This window comes from Aulonocara sp. 'chitande type north' Nkhata Bay, linkage group LG6 (genome assembly GCF_057382095.1).
Source record: "Aulonocara sp. 'chitande type north' Nkhata Bay isolate Kocher_YH1m ecotype deep benthic linkage group LG6, A_spYH_male_GT1.1, whole genome shotgun sequence".
Taxonomy (NCBI): Eukaryota; Metazoa; Chordata; class Actinopteri; order Cichliformes; family Cichlidae; genus Aulonocara; species Aulonocara sp. 'chitande type north' Nkhata Bay.
The window spans coordinates 5887392-5905173 of NC_141349.1; the positions used below are offsets into that span (position 1 = coordinate 5887392).

At 43.3% G+C, this 17782-nt stretch overlaps 1 pseudogene across 1 annotated transcript; it reads left to right on the top strand.

Moving 5' to 3' along the window:
• Positions 1-5544: 5544 nt before the first annotated feature.
• Positions 5545-17003, top strand: LOC147327124 (lysosomal alpha-mannosidase-like; annotated as a pseudogene). The gene is made up of 20 exons (XR_015130000.1): positions 5545-5655; positions 6417-6519; positions 7501-7671; positions 7748-7941; positions 8378-8510; positions 8616-8761; positions 9299-9498; positions 9629-9749; positions 10246-10325; positions 10655-10764; positions 10930-11073; positions 11660-11997; positions 12202-12320; positions 12785-12886; positions 13079-13166; positions 13277-13357; positions 13463-13687; positions 14862-15011; positions 15153-15255; positions 16297-17003. The product of XR_015130000.1 is annotated as a lysosomal alpha-mannosidase-like (transcript).
• The last annotated feature ends 779 nt before the right edge of the window (positions 17004-17782 follow it).

Here is a 17782-nt window from a genome sequence, read left to right on the forward strand (position 1 = left end):
CACTTAATATAAACACTGTATGTTTATTTGAAAATTAAGAATTAAAAACACTCCTTGTAATGCCAACTTTTGTTTTCAAATATAAATAAAGTATATCAACTAACATACTGGACACTGTTCTGCTGAACAACACACATATTACCAATATTGTAGCTGGTGTTTTTTAGTAATTTATTATTTTATTTGTCATACAATTTAAAACATTAATAACCTTTTCAATAAAACAAAGTATCAGATGTAATTATTCTGAAACTAAGTCTAAGCTTCCCATAACTTTTTATTGCAAGTTACATTACTGACATAATAAACATAAAATGTTTGTATTGTTCATCCACAAGTCCAGTCTCTGGCTCAAACAACACAGAAGCTTGGTGTGTTTGTTTCTCAGTCCAGGCATTACTGCTTGAATGCCTGTCATGAATTTAGGTAATTCAAATGCAATTGCCTAAAGAAAGTCTTTTACATTGTCCCAACTTCCCTTAAGTACAGTGGCTGGAGATGCAATGAAAGTAAAGAAGAGAAAACAATGTACAACGAGGGAAAAAAATAACCAACTATATACATGGTGTATGCGTAAGAAACATTGAAACAGAAACATTGTGGGTGTATACAAGGACAGTTATATAATAAAATAAATAGGGGTGAAATGGTAAATGGCCTGTATTTGTATAGCGCTTTTCTAGTCCCTAAGGACCCCAAAGCGCTTTACACATCCAGTCATCCACCCATTCACACACTGGTGATGGCAAGCTACATTGTAGCCACAGCCACCCTGGGGCGCACTGACAGAGGCGAGGCTGCCGGACACTGGCGCCACCGGGCCTTCTGACCACCACCAGTAGGCAACAGATGAAGTGTCTCGCCCAAGGACACAACGACCGCACCTGTCCAAGCCAGGGCTCGAACCAGCAAACTTCCGATTACAAGGCGACCTCCCAACTCTTGAGCCACGATCGTTGGCTGGATGGAGTGGCTATGGTCGTTTAGGGTGGTAATGCCACTGAGATACCACTGAGACCAAAATATTGCACAGGACCATAAATATTGCACACACTAAAGATATGGCACATGAGCCAAAAATATTGCACAAAACATGGAAAGATAAGATAAGATAAGATAAGATAACCTTTATTAGTCCCACACGTGGGAAATTTGTTTTGTCACAGCAGGAAGTGGACAGTGCAAAAGTTATGAGGCAAAAATTAGAATACAATAAGAATAAATACAGTACACAACTGTACAGAATAGAATAAAATAAAATACTATATACAGTAGAATAAAATAAAATAAATATACAATAAGATAAAAATAGAATACAAATACAAATACTATATACAACTGAGTAAAAATACAACGATGACAGAAAGGATTATTGCACTTAGTATTATTGCATATGTATGGATGTGTGTGCTTGATCAGTTAAAGTCTTTATTATGGAGTCTGACAGCAGTGGGGAGGAAAGACCTGCGAAATCTCTCCGTCCCACACCGTGGGTGCCGCAGTCTCCCACTGAAGGAGCTGCTCAGTGCTGTCACAGTCTGCTGCATGGGGTGGGAGATGTTGTCCATCAGGGATGACAGCTTAGCCGCCGTTCTCCTGTCACTCACCACCTCCACTGGGTCCAGAGGGCATCCTAGAACAGAGCTGGCCCTTCGGATCACCCTGTTCAGTCTCTTCCTGTCCCCAGCAGAGATGCTGCCGCCCCAGCAGACCACGCCATAAAAGATAGCAGAAGCCACAACAGAGTCATAGAATTTCTTCAGGAGTGGGCCCTCCACTCCAAACGACCTGAGTCTCCGCAGCAGGTACAGCCTGCTCTGCCCTTTCCTGTAGAGGGCGTCTGAGTTATGAGTCCAGTCCAGTCTATTGTTCAGATGAACACCAAGGTACCTGTAGCTGTCCACAGCCTCAATGTCCATACCTTGGATGTTCAGTGGTTGCAGTGGAGAATGCTTGTGCCTGCGGAAGTCTACCACCAGTTCCTTGGTTTTACTGGCGTTGATCTGGAGGTAGTTCAGCTGGCACCAGTCCACAAAGTCTTGGGTCAGACCTCTGTACTCCTTGTCGTCCCCATCAGTGATGAGGCCGACTATTGCAGAGTCATCAGAGAACTTCTGCAGGAAGCACTGGGTGGAATTGTGGGAGAAGTCTGCAGTGTAGATGGTGAAGAGGAACGGAGCCAGAACCGTTCCCTGTGGGGCCCCCGTACTGCAGACGACCCTGTCCGACACAAAGCCCTGAGTCCTCACATACTGTGGTCGGTCGGTGAGGTAGTCCAGGATCCAGGTAGTGAGGTGATGGTCCACTCCAGAGTTCACCAGCTTGTCCTTTAGAACCGAGGGAAGAATGGTGTTGAAGGCACTGGAGAAATCAAAGAACATGATTCTCACAGTGCTTCCAGCGGTCTCCAGGTGAGCGAGGGAACGATGTAGGAGGTGAATGACGGCATCATCCGCTCCAATGCCAGGCTGGTAGGCAAACTGAAGTGGGTCCAGTGATGAGCTTATTAGGCGCCGAAGCTGAGCCAGGACCAACCGCTCCAGGGTCTTCATCAGGTGGGATGTCAGAGCCACCGGCCTGTAGCTGTTGAGGTCCTTGGGGCGTGAAGTCTTTGGCACTGGTACAACACAGGAGGTCCAGGAAAGACTGAGATATTGCACATAGCTAATCAATAGCAGCATCAGAGTGGATGCACTGGGGAAGTCAGTTCATACTTTTAGTTTGCATTAAGAGTTCTGACAGCCCATGGGAAGAAGCTGTTCTTATTTTCTTCAATCAGTAATGAATAGTAAGATGTTCTAGCTTTATGGAGGGCTTTTTTAATAAAGCAGGCTAAATGATGATCTACTACATTTTTGCACACCATTTCATCTCCAGCTTACGAGTTATCTGTTAAATGTTCAGTTTCTATGTCGTATGTTAAAACAAGATCTAGAGTGTGATTAAAGTGGTGGGGGGGTTATTTTACTTTTTGAGAGAAGCCAGTTGAATCTGGTAACAGATTACACAGTGTCATTTTGAGCAGTACAAATAATAAAACATTTTAACTGTCAGATAATTTCAAATGCAACAAACATCAGTATCATTATTTCATATTCTGTATAGTTTTTCATATTTATATCCTGTTCATAGCCTGTACATAGCTTGTACTCACTACAGCCTGTACATACTTATAGTTATAGAATATTCACAACATACTTCATACCGTGTACATTATAACATACCATAATAGACCAATTTCTGTAATATACTTACATATCTATATTATTGCTATTATATATTGTAATATATCTATATCACTAAAGCACTTCTGGATGGATGCAAACTGCATTTCGTTGCCCTGTGCATGTGCAATGACAATAAAGTTGAATTCTAATTCTAATTCTAAACACGAGCCCCACCCCACCCCCCACCCCCATCCCTATGTGATTGTGGAATATATATGCAGATGATGTTGTTTTGGTCCTGTCAAATCCTGAGCGATCTGTTCCTGTACTATTAGATCTGGTGAGGTTGTTTGTTATACAATTAACTGGTAGAAGAGTGAGTTTGTGGTTTTAACTGCAAACCTGGATGTTGATTTCTTGAAAACTTTGCTTTTTAAAATTACAGACAATAATAATTAAATGCACTTAAGAACAGGACGCAGCAACACTACATATGAGCGGGTGGAGGGAGGTTTGGGGTCTTCACTCACCCCCATTCTGTTAACCGTCTGGGCAGGGGGACTGGGAGGAGGTGCTGGCCGTCAGATTGGGGTCTGAGATGCGGGGCCTCCCTGCTTTTTGCGGTTTGCTTTCCTCCATCCCAGAGAGAAGGGTTACATCTCCTGGGTCCGGTTTGCCCCTCTGAGGGCGGAGGTACCTGGACCTGAGATATAGAGTTAGACTCTTTGTGTCTGTCTCCACGTCGGGTGAGTTTGTGTATATGGGGGTGGGAATGCACCGTCTGTGTCTATATGTCAGCTTGGGTCTTAGACTCCACCTCTCTGGGAACATCTCAGGCTCTCTGAGGTTTGGAGGCCTATCTTCCCTCACTGCACTCCCTGCCAGTGGCTGATGCCCTCAGACATTGGTGTGTTGGTGGTTCTTGGTGTCTGGTGCTGAGCGCCCATGTATGTGCCGACTCACTCCTGGTGGCCGATTGGCAGGGCCTGGCGCCCGTGGCCCGGCTGGGCCCCTTCCAGGAGGTGGGGTGCACTCAGGCCTCTAGCCTCTGGGCCTGAGGCCTAATTCTCTCTGGCAATTGGGCAGATCCCGCAGGCACGCCACTGCAACTCCCTCTGGCCTCTGCTCTGTGGCTGCTGGGTGATCTCTCATTTAGGGCTCTCCTCAGCTCTTCCCAGGAGGGTGGCACGGTTGCCCCCCTGGTGGTCCTCCTTGGGTCCTCGTATTCTGGGGCCTCTGGATGTCTGGGGCCTGGATCTCCTCCATACATGCTTCATGCCCTGGGGGACGGGGCTATGGCTCCCCACACTCCCTAGCAGATCGTTACATGGAGAAACCTTTTGAATACAAGCATGCTGATCCACACAGGTGTGCACACAGGCGGACACACGGGTTTTCACAGACACAAACCTTTCTTGGCTGCTACCTCAAAGCACATTGTGCGCTGTCGATCTTGCGTACCTTTCTTCTCCCCTCTATTTTTCTTTCTCCCCCTCTCTTTCTTTCATTCTTTCTCCCTGTCTTATCACCCAGTCATGTCTGTCCTGTCTGTTACAACCGGAAATCAAATCAAATAAATACATATTTATAATTTAAAAAGAAAGAAAGAAAGAAAATTACAGACAGACTTAAATACCTTGGTGTTCTTTTGCCCAATGATCCTAAATTGATCTTTAAGTTGAATTATCTTGAACAAGTTGAAAAAACTGTAAAAGGACATTGAGAAATGGAGGGCTCTCCCTGTTTGCATGATGAGTCGCATAAATGCAATCAAAATGGTTTCTCTCCCTAAATTCTTATGTCTGTTTTTAAACGTACCTATCTTTTTGAATAAGCAATTTTTCAAATGATCGAGTCAGTAGTATTACCATTTGTTTGGGGCTATAAAAATCATAGGATATCAAAAGTTCATCTATCTAAGTCTAAACTTGAGGGTGGATTTAGTCTGCCATGTTTTTAGTTTTATTATTGGGCTGCAAATGCTAGAACTCTTGCTTAGTGTCAGGAAGGGTACAAAAAGGTCATGTCTGCAAATTAATTGATATATATTTAACTAACTTAATTTTTACCTTTCTTTGTTTATTATCACTGTTCTGTTTATTATCATATAAACAGTACAGTGATTACATACATTATATACAGTGATATATATATATAAAAAAAATACATATATATATATATATATATATATATATATATATATATATATATATATTTATATGTGTGTGTGTGTGTGTGTGTGTGTGTGTGTGTGTGTGTGTCCAGAAGAGCGCATTCCGCGGTTTGTCGCTTACTTTTCCCCAGTGCCTTCAAGTCAGATGCGGTAGACAGGGTGACGGTCACGTGACCCACCTCAACATAAACAGATGTCACATGATTTTCGGGTTGTTTTCCAACATGGCGGGCAGCTCTCCTGTTTATCCTCAGCGTGGTTTTAAGTTTTCCTCTCGGCGAGAAGAAAACAGACGTTCCAACCTGCGGATACGAGGTTAGCTACTTTATGTCGCGCTTTTGTATTTTATTTACATGTGTTAGGGTTAAGGTACATGTCAAAAAGCTCAGTGGAGCTGTTAGCGCTACTTTCTGTTTCACTCACATGACTGTGCTCACATACATTGAAGTGCTGGTGTTGTGCCAAAAAAGTGCCCGCCTGCCAAAAACTGATTTCCAATGTCTACCTGTGTTTTTATGTGTAATATCTTTACCTATGTTGGCAAATAGACTTCGGTCAACAGGCTTTACAAAGGGGCTAGATATAACATTTTAAAGTTACATCTTTTTCAACTCTGTCTTATTGCACTTACATTACAACCAATTCCATCATTTTTTTCCACTTAAAATATGTTTACAGAACTATTGTTAGATGTCTTTCAATATCTGCTGTCCTCTTGGCCAGATTCTTCTTTAAAACACGTTTTTAATGTCAACAAGCTTCTTTTAACTACATAAATAAAGGATATATAAAAGTCACTGCCAAAAACTGATTACAGCTTCTACTTTGTTACAGGAATGTTGTTTGTGGCTCAAGATGACTTGTATCATTCATGAGGGATACATTTGATATAGGTTTCACATATTATAGACTAACAAGTTATGTATAGCAGTTTAAATGCGAGCAATCCTTTTTTGGTAAATACCAGAAATCAGTTTTTGGCAGACGATCACTTTTTGGAGTGAATATTTGTCGACATTATGACTCTTCCGACAGAGCAGTACAGCTGTATTCATAGAGTGTGTGTCTGTGTGCAGTCATGTCATGCCACCAAGCCGGGCATGTTGAATGTCCACCTGGTCCCGCACACACATGATGACGTTGGCTGGCTCAAGACTGTGGACCAGTACTACTATGGAGGTCAGTGTGACACATACAGAAAAAACACTGTGAAGCTATTAGCCAACCTCCTGCTCTGTGTTTACTCTCACACTCGCACAAGAGACCAAGGAAGACAACAGAGGGGCAGCTGTGCCACTGTCCCAGAAAGAGCTGAGGAGAGTCCCAGATGAGGGCTCACTCAGCAGCTGCGGAGCAGAAGCCAGGGGGAGTTGCAGTGACGCGCCCGGGAGCTCCGCCGGCAGCCAGCTGCGCCAGAGTGACCGAGCCCCAGGCCGAGAGGCCGAGGGCACCCCACCCCCGAAGTGGCCCGAGCTACTGTTGAAATGTATCAGAAGACGATATTAAAACACCTTTGTTTCATTTTATACTCTGTCGTGTATTTCACGCTGCCTCATAATGTACTGTTTACTGCAACAGTTTACTTCTTCATTGCTTTAGAGTTTTATGCTTTTAGTGCAATTGATTGTCGAGCTTGCTTATTTTAATGTCACATGTTGTTTATAGTAAGTTGTAAGGCCAGGTGTTGTGCAGGTGACCATCATCTGGTGGTGGTCAGAGGGCCCGGTGGCGCCAGTGTCCGGCAGCCTCGCCTCTGTCAGTGTGCCCCAGGGCAGCTGTGGCTACAATGTAGCTTGCCATCGCCAGTGTGTGAATGTGTGTGTGAATGGGTGAATGACTGAATGTAGTGTGAAGCGCTTTGGGGTCCTTAGGGACTAGAAAAGCGCTATACAAATGCAGGCCATTTACCATCTGATATTGATTTCCAGTCTGGGTTAATATGTAAGCAGAACTCATCTGCACTGAGGGTGGTTTGTTTGGGCATATGCATGAATGCAGATGAGCACATATACTTTCTTGCTGTTAAGATACGTTAGTGCAAATAAATATTTTTCAAACTGTGACACACAGCAACTAAATTCTGACCACTTCTTGAAGCATTGACTGTGTTACAAAATAACGTCTCTTTTGTCCTAAATCTGTGCACATTTGTGTGCGTAGATCGTAATGACATCCAGCACGCTGGTCAGTACATCCTGGACTCAGTTGTGGATCAGTTGTTGAAGAATCAAGACAGGAGGTTCATCTATGTGGAGACGGCCTTTTTCTACCGCTGGTGGAAGAGTCAGAGCTCCAGCGTGCAGCAGACAGTCAAACAGCTGGTTAATGAAGGTAAATACCCATTCAGTACTATACAGCTGCGTTAAGTGTTTCAGTGCATCCTTACCAAAAGCTGCTCCTCCCGCAGGCCGTCTGGAATTTGTGAATGGTGGTTGGTGTATGAGCGACGAGGCTGCCACACACTACAGCGCCGTCATTGACCAGATGACCATTGGTCTGAGGTTCCTTAATGAGACTTTTGGAGCCTTTGGCCGTCCCCGCGTCACCTGGCACATCGACCCCTTTGGCCACGCCCGGGAACACGCCTCCATGTTTGCACAGGTAGCATAGCTCTTTATGTTTATTCTTCGAGTTTTGCACGAGTCACACTTCAGAATTGCTCAGCTCATTCACTGTCACACTTTCAAACGTTGGCCATGTTTAATATCAGCAGTATAGGGCAGAATAGAAGGATGAGCATAATTGGTCACCTTAAGGAAGGCCTGATTTCTAGTGAGACTTAAAATGGGAGAATTTATCAGTTAAAGAAGAGAGTTGAGGCTAATTAGAGTTAGAAGGTTGCACTCACGTCGAAAAAGACTCTCCGTTTTCTCATTACAAATTTTTGGCTGTATCGTCATTATCAGATTTGCTGCTCTGCAATGAATCAAATGGGCTTATTTCCAGAATGCTGCATTATTACATGAAGGCACAATTTAGTTCACTGGCTTTCCATTTGAATTTCCTTTAACCATTAACTTTCTGTCTTTTGCTGCAGATGGGATTCGATGGCTTCTTCTTTGGTCGTCTAGACTATCAAGACCGGGCTCGCAGGATGAGGAATAAGGAGCAGGAGCTTCTATGGAGAGCCTCCGACAGCCTCACTCCTCCAATGGCTGACCTCTTTACTGGTATGCAAAGTTTCTTTCTTCATCCCTTTATGTTAATGACTTCTGGACTCAGCAACAGGACGGTGTCACATTATTTTTTAACCGTTTGCCCCCGTTAACCAACAGGGATCCTTCCTAATGGCTACAACCCTCCTGAGGGCTTCTGTTGGGACCAGCTCTGCAGTGACCCGCCTATCAGAGACGATCCTGATCTTGAAGACTATAATGTTGATGATGTGGTGGGACGCTTCCTCGTCATCGCCAACAGTCAGGTTGGACACAACTCCACACTGGCGCACAGAGACACTGATTTATCAGTCACGTGGTGTTCTTAACACCGCATGTTTAACTAACACTATGAAAAAAATGCTCATGTTAAATCAAAAGACATCAAACAACGCTTTCTGATTTAGAAAAAGAGGAAGCAGAAGGGATGCTGTGCTTTTTATCCCAGCCCATATACAGCTGTGACTAGCTAACATGACATGTAAAATTTCAGTAGGAACCTCTTGTTTCAAGTAATGTCAGCATATCTTCATGCAGGTCCCCATAAATCTTTTCTCAACCTGTCTGGTTTTATTTTATGAACCTGTCATGATCATAATAATAAAGACATCTACAGATAGTGTAATGCAATGTCCTCCTTTAATAATCCACATTCACCACTTTAGCCATCATATAAATGTGCTTTGAATAGTGTGAGGTGTGTGTGATTGAAGAGATGTGTGAATTGTTTAATTTCACTCTTCCCTTTTCTTCCTTTTTGTTTAGTTTAATCTGTTAAGCATTATTTCCTCTTCCTTTTTTAGTCTACGGTCTATAAGACCAACCACATCATCATGACCATGGGCTCAGACTTTCAATATGAGAATGCCAACCTGTGGTACAAGAACCTGGACAAGCTGATCCACTATGTAAATGCCCGGCAGGCAAATGGCAGCAAAGTCAACGTGCTCTACTCTACACCGTCCTGTTACCTGCAGGAGCTGCACCGAGCAAACCTCACCTGGTACTGTGAACTTTAAAGGGGCAGGATAATGTTTTCTTGTTCTAGCAGCACTGTTGGTGTTAAACTCTATTGTAAAAAGTGTCGTCTTGTGCATTTTAATGTCAGCTAAATCCATTGGTTTTCTATCCAGGCCATTGAAGACAGATGATTTCTTCCCCTATGCAGACGACGCTCATGATTTCTGGACTGGCTACTTTACAAGCAGACCAGCGCTGAAGCGATATGAGAGGATCAGCAACAGCAACCTGCAGGTACTCTGAGATTTACTTTGTGCGGGGCGATTTTACAGTGTGCTCGGCATTACACTTTGTGTCGACGACATCACAACATTCAAACTTCTGCTTTTCTAGAATTACCTCTGTAACTGTAAGTCCTGTCCCACTACTTTAGAGCTTTCAGAAAAATTTAATTGTTTTAGTGTAGATGGTAGTTTGCATGCTAACATTCAAACTTTAAGAATGTTAGCATGACATATGCTAGATAAGTATAACATTGTCACATTACACTAACAAGCTTTAAATTTTGTTCTGTGAAAACAAAGTTTATCTAACTCTTAACATGAACTGTAAGCAAATAAATGCTAATATATAGCATGAAGCACACTGTTAGCTGGCACTTAATAAAGCTATCACTGGTATCCTGCGTCTATAGAACTACCTTAAGATGTGGAAATATAGGTTTAATGGTGGAAAATTTATACCTGTGTGACTTTTTAAATTGTGTTTACATTTTTTTCCCTCTTAATAGACTTGTAACCAGCTGGAGGTATTTGGTGGTCCAGCTTCCAGGAAAAGGACCCTTTGGGGAAGGTGAAAGCCAGACCATGAGTAAGATTTGATTGAATCTTTTTTGTGTCTCCTTAGTGGGTTCTGCATAGGCATACTGTAGGTACTCTGGCTTCCTGCCACAGTCTAAAGATTTACGTATTAGGTTAACATGTAATAGCATGACCATAAATGGTTGACTGTCTTCAAGTGCTACTCCTGTGATGGACCTGTCCAGGATGTAGGAGAGCTGGGATGGGCTCCAGCCTCCCCACAACAGTGAATTGGTGAACCGGTAGAGAATATGGATACCCTTTAAAAGTTGTATTTGTGTTACTAAGACCAATTGGATGTCAGACAAGAGATTGAGTGACGGCTGCTTTCATTGGTAGAGAAAGCCATGGCTGTGGCTCAGCACCATGACGCTGTGTCGGGCACAGAAAAGCAACACGTAGCAAATGACTACGCCAGGAAGCTTGCTAACGGCTGGCAACACTGTCGGGTACTCCAGGCTTCACAGTACATTATCTTACCCAACAGAAGTTACTTGTGCTAAATTTGTCATTTTCTGTACAGGAAAATATATTATCATGTCTTTAGCAGAAAGTGTTCTTCAGTCCAAACTTTCTTGCACAGGTTTCTTGTCTAACTGTTGTCTCTCTTTCAGGTTTTAGTCAGTAACAGTCTGGCTGCTCTCAGCGGCTTGTCTGCTGAGCGAATCTACTGTGATAACCTCAACGGCCTTCATGATGTGATGTTCTTCTACTTCCCTGGCCGCTGTGTCTGTTGTAGCGTCCTGATGACACTCAGTTTGTGCTCCAGTGGATGATGAGAGTCAAACCTTAAATACTCACCCGTGAGCATTTGTTTACAGTACACATCAACTTTAAATGTCCCCCTTTACTGGTGTAAATCTCACAGTCTAAGAAGGCTAACCTGCCATAACCTCCCAGGTGAACCTAATGTGATGGTCCACCCAGTTAATGTGATCAGTGAAACCTGCGGTCAGCTGAAACGGAAGAAGTCACTTGGATGAGTGACGAAATGTTTCTCCCACTGAAAACTCTACGTCCAGATGAACAGAATTAATTTTTAAAAGTTCCTTACCTGGATGACTGACGATACATCAAGACATTTGAACAGCAAGTGGGTAGAGTCACAGCTGCGTGCCCGAGTCACTATCCTGTCTGAAAGTGAGCATTTAAAATCTGAAGGTTTGGCTCATAAGTCTTACTTGTACATGTACTGATCCTGTCATTTAAACCATGTTTAACAACCATCCACCGGTAACATAATAAAAAAACCCACAATATGTCATCTTAAATGTAATTCTGAACACTCTGACCCTCTGAGATTTATCCTCGGAACAAACAGTGTATTCAAGGTGTACAGCCTAAAAAACCTGGGCTACAGTTATTGTAAATACATTCTGTGTAATTACAGATAAGACTGAATGCTCACGCTGCCTTTCTCTCGCTTGTCTTTTTGTCTGTCATTCAGTTCTCAATGTGTACAACCCTCTCGCTCGGCCCGTCACTTGGCCCGTCAGGCTGCCGGTCAATGGAACAGCGTACAGCGTGTCAGATGCTAGTGGCAAAGCGGTGGACTGCCAGGTCAGTATGTGTGCCAGCAGCAAGTATGAGAGAGCAGGCAGCCTTCTGGAGCCTACATCTTCAGACCCAACTCTTCCACACCTTTCGTCATCAGCCGGACGGCCAAGACGGAGATCATTAAGGTAGAGATGTTTGCTCGTATCCAGACGTAGATTCCTCATAGCAAAGCTTTGTTTTTACACTGTTATTCAGTTTACTTCTAAATTATAGGCTGCTGTCATTTTATATGTGTGGGTGTCAGAATGAACATGCCAACATGTTTTACCTCCCTGTTTAGAGGCTAATATGCAGCGTCTAATTTTGTACTGCAATGCTCTCATCCTCAGACGTCAGTGGTGCAGGAGGTGAGGCAGTGGTTTGCTCCCTGGGTGTCTCAGGTGGTTCGTCTCTATGCTGACAGCAGAGCTCTGGAGCTCGAGTGGACTGTGGGACCTGTGCCGATAGAGTGAGTTTAACACGTGCACACTACATATGTAATGGAGATGTTTTTAGAGATAAGTGGTTGTTGAAATTTCTGTTCTCTTCAACCTTTCTAAAAGCTCAGTGCCTTAATGTCAACTGATCTTTCAGGGGAGAAAAACCTCATATGGGGCAATATTGTAGCAGAGCTTTGCCCTTCTAAATATTTCCTCATATCATAGCAAGTGATTGGCTTAGATCGCCGTTATCTTTTTCCCCATGTCAGATTATAAATTCATGGAAAGAGAGAATTTTAGACCATAAGATTCCATGCACACCCACTGGGGAATAGATTTAGCTCATAATTTCAGGTCTATTTTAGCCATTTATTTATTTTTTTATTTGTGAGCGAGAGAAATAAATTCAAGGAAAAGTGAGGAATCTTTGCCAAAATGCTCCCCACACCACCCACCTTTAACCCACGTCACACTTGCTGTCTTGACCTTTCAGTGACAGCCTGGGGAAGGAGGTGATCACTCGTCTGGACACCAGCATCAAAACCTCTGAATATTTCTACACTGATTCCAACGGCAGAGAAGTTCTGCAGAGGAAGTAAGAGTTTGCTTTTTGTTTTTTGATGATGGAAAATGCATTTTAACCTTTTAAAGTTGTTGCAGTTGTTTTGGATGGTATTTTACAGATTATATACAAAGTAAGACAGCTGTACAGTTATGTGATAGTTTTACATTAAAAGAATCCAATTCTGTACACTTAGTGTGTGTGTGTCCCGTCCCCCCCAAACAGGAAAGACTTCTGGCCCACCTGGAACCTGAAACAGTCAGAGCCCATTGCTGGAAACTACTACCCAATCAACTCTTGTGCTTATATCAAGGTTTGTGTGTTTGTTAGCTTCCATTTGGAGAGACAAGCAACAAAGAGCATTCACTGTCAGTTCATTGAATTATCACAAGTGATGTTTTCCTTTCACTTGTGTGTCTTCAGGATGATGTGGACCAACTCACTGTGGTAACGGATCGCTCTCAGGGTGGAGGCAGCATCCAGAATGGTTCACTGGAGATCATGGTGAGGCAAAAAGTCGTAGCTCATCACCATTAGCATGTTGACCCCATCTAAGCGCACACAAGGAGTTCTTATTAAAGTCTCTCTATCCAACCTCCTCACCCTCAGCTCCACCACCGGCTGCTCCACTATGATTTCCGTGGTGTTGGTGAACCTCTCAACGAGATCTCTGGCATCTTCCCAGACGGGCTGGTGGTCCGCGGCCGCCTCCTGCTCACCCTCGATCCCCTGCCGACTGCTGCCGACACGCACCGCCCCCTCGCAGAGGGGATGGTGTTGCAGCCGCTGCTTACGTTTACTGCTGGAGATCTGAAGCCAAACACTCAGCTGGAGGTATGTAAATGATAAACGGACTGGTACTTGTATAGTGCCTTTCTACTCATTCACCCAATCACATGCACATTCGTACAGTACTTGTACAAATACTGCATGTATTTTAAAGACATGTTATTAACACACTTCACTAATCGGGTTTCAGAAGTCACGGTGATCAGAATCAGAATCAGAATCAGAATACTTTATTCATCCCGAGGGAAATTAGGGGTTACAGCAGGCAGCACGCTAATGGCGCATGCGCACTCACAAAGGAACCTTCTGACCAACTTTACACAAACATCACATTGGGCAGACATGTCAGAAGGTAGGCTGATAGGAAAAAAACAACGAAAATACACTACATGAGGTAAGAGGAGGAGAAAAAAAACTCCACTCAGACTGAGCTCCTAGTGGGAGAACAGTTTGATAAAAGAAAAAACACCTCAGCACAAAAGCACATGACTATCAATACACCATAGAAACACGAGACAAGCAACAGGGGCGGGTAAAGGGTAAGAGAGAGCCGGCGTAGACAGCGCATCCGGTCCTGCAGCATCTGTGCTGGTCCAGTTGACTGCTATCATCCCCGGTAGGGCACAAGCATCGAAGGCGTTGGAAAGGGAGGGGGGATGAGTGAGTGCTTATCAGTGTAAGTGTGTGTGTGTGCGTGTCCATAGTTTAGCTGGGACAGTGTCCTTCGGCCTATCAGGCTAAGTAAACAGTGTGATCTGTGTTTGAAATATTAGCAGTGCAAGAACCAGCTGGCCTCCATCTTGCAGGTTCCTGTTCAAACACCTTAAACTCCTGTATGTAAGCTTAAGAAAAGCTTTGTACAGTGCTGTGACCTGCACTGTACAAACTGCAGGCTGTTCCTGTGAGAGTCTGCTGCTTGTTTTGAGTCATTGTCTCCAACTGTCTATGCTGCTGGTTATAACCCATTTCTGTCCTGCTGTGTACATATTTGCATTTTTTAGACATGGTTTCACTCGCTCTCAGGGGAACTGAGCTAAGCTGTGTTGCCTTTAGTGGCAACTGCTGCTGACATGTTTTCAGAGCCAGTAATTGGTCGAAATTCATATCAACTTTATGTAGTAATTTTATAGAAAATGTGGTTGGAATACATTAAATAATCTTTTTTTTTTTTTTTTTTTAAAGGCATGGTTTCTGTGAGTGAGGGGTCTTTGTCTTTTAGTTCTCAGGGCTCCTGGCTGCACTGCCCCCTGCTGTCCACCTGCTGACACTCAGTCAGTGGGATGAAGACTCAGTGCTGCTGAGACTGGAGCATCAGTACCAGAGCTCAGAGAGCAAAGTGAGCTCTCAGCCAGTCACAGTCAACCTGCAGGTCAGACATTCAGAAACAATTTAAACCTTGTTACACTCAAACCGACCGTACGGTCATCTGTCATTCAGTCGTTTCTCGTTTGCAATGCAGTGGAATGTCGTTTTGCTGTAACTAATCCCATCGTCTTTCCTGTCTGTGCAGAAGCTGTTTTCAACTCTGGAGGTTCTGGGTGTGGCTGAGTTGAACCTGTCGGCCAATCAGTGGAAAGATGAAATGAAACGTTTTGACTGGACTCCTGAGAAAGGTACAGGACACCAGTGTTGTGTCAGTTAGTTCACCACTGCAGTTTTGAACGTCACCCTAGATTCAAAGCTGGATGTGTTCTCCAGTCTGACTCGATTTAAACTTGGCTAAATTTCAATGAATGTCGTCTCCTCGGGCGTTTTTTAATATGGATTCCAACTCAGCTGCTTTGAGCTTTGTGCATTTTGGAGGTCGGTGGTAAAATCTCAGAGACCAGGTATGAACTTCTGTGGAAATCACTTTGGTTCGTTGTCAGATCAAAGTGAAAATAATTTAATAGATTAAATGATGCGTGTTCTGTGCACTCGTAGCTGCAGTTCCAGCTGTGTGAAAGAAATGTAGCAGCAGCAAAATAAAGTATATAAACATTTACACATTTTCTGCATCACCAACTGAATACATTTATAATCCAGTGACAATGAAGTGCACAGTCTGCGCTTCAGTCAGTGTTCTTTTTTTTTTTTTTTTTTTTTAATGTATGGCTTCAATACGAAACTTATTTGCAAACATATACGGCACTTAACATAATTCAGTAATCCGTTATTCTGGCTTTGTAGTACACTGCTCTTCAATCACACTTCCATAGTGAGGATTCCCTGATATTTGCAGATTTTGGCCTTTGTTTACTGTTGTCACAATTTCATTACATTATTTATAATATTTTATATAGTAATATAAAGACTGGCAACATCTGGATTTTTCAACATCTGGCAGGTGACCATGCACTGAAGGAGCGCTGGGCTGATAGAAATCTGCTGATGCCTTTTAAATCTCTGATTGTAGTCATCGACTTAACAGTTTCCCTGCAGGTGCTAATTAAGCCAGCAGGGAGCCATAAAGAGTCATAAACAGATTGATATGCTTCATAATGTAATGTATACTACAAGGTGTTTCTGGAGCTCAACATGTTATTTTGTTCCTTGTGAGGAGACTTGGTTGCTGGTCACTGACCCGTGTCACTGCTGGTGTGTTTAAAGATTAACCAACCAAAAACACTTTGCGTCGTTTGTGGTTGTGCTCACATAATGTGTCTGTTTTCCAGGAGAAAAGCCGCTGCTGAAGACATTTCAAGACCCGTCCACGTGGGAGTGACCTTAAGGCCAATGGAGATCCGAACGTTCCTTCTCAAAGTCAACCTTAGATAGCCAATCACACATGAGATTTTATAGGATGAATTATCGTATATTGACATTCCTGTGGCTTGTTTACGTTGCTGGTTTAATAAAGTGAGGATTTTTAGGGGGAAAAAAGATGAATGAGAAGTTGTATTCACGCTGCCTACGACTTAAAATCGGATCACAGCTGTAGCCCGGACTGACCTGGGCAAAAGTCATTTCAGGATGCCTTCAGTCTTTGATACAGAATGTCTGAATAAGATTGAATTTGTTAAAGCTGCCTTTAACATTTTTGAGAACATTTATATTTGTGGGGTTTTTTTGTGCTGTTGCAGTAACAGAATATCGTCTCCCACAAAGTGATATGTGCAATAAAGTATAATCTTTGCATTTCTGCCATGTTGTGTATACTTAGATTTTTCTACTTACCAAGAAGCAGCTAATAATAAAAATCAATCCTCCCTTACTGTCCTGCCCTCGTGTTTGTGCCACAAATCTTGTGTATAATCAGTGAAGCAGCATTTAACTTCTGATAATCTGACATTAGAACAGATGTTGTGCTGTTGCTGCTGCAGACCTTTTCCAGTGACAGTTATCTGTTCCTGCTGTCTCCAGCGTGTCTTCAACCACGCAGCGATGTGAAGCCTCGGATGATCAAAAACGTTTTTTTCCCTGAAAGACAAAAATAAAGAAATACTCATGAAAGCTGTTTGATTCTGATGTAGTAACGTCTGAACAGCCAGCAGTATGTTTTGGCTGTGGCTGCCGAGGCAGCGCTCAGCTTCTCTCTGGCAGGAAACCAGCAGTGTGTGGCGACCTGCCAAAGCAACCTATGGAGAAGACTAATTCGTCAGCACGAGTCTGCCGTTTCATTTTCCGCCCAGGACATCGAGACTTTACGGGACTAATTAGTATTTAGGTAATTGCCTGCCTTTAATTCAGAGGGACTTGTGTGTGCCAACAGTATGATAAAGAACCCGACGTGCTGAAGCGATCCTCACCTGCAGCAACTCCGTCAGCTGCTGCAACAGTAACGATGCTTTCTGCTCTTCCTCTCACTTTACTGTGCTGTGCACAAACATAGTTCTAAATGTTAAGCAGGCAGAAACCCTTTTCACGTACTCCTAGTTTGTGAGAAAATAATTTATTTATGTTTTTTGTTTCTTTTAAACAACAGTCACCTCATGACGTTTTACATGGCAAGGTAAAGATCCTACAGCAATACAGAGAAAACCCCTCTGAGCAGAACCATGCCTGGGGTGGGCAGCCTTTTGCACAGATGGCCTCTTAGCTTTAAATGCCCAGCAGCCACAAGAACAGCATCATTTTGGTCTCCACCAAGTCATTACCAAAATGTTATGCTATGTTCACCAGCTAGTCACCATCTTCACCTTCAGTTGAGTGGGATGCAGG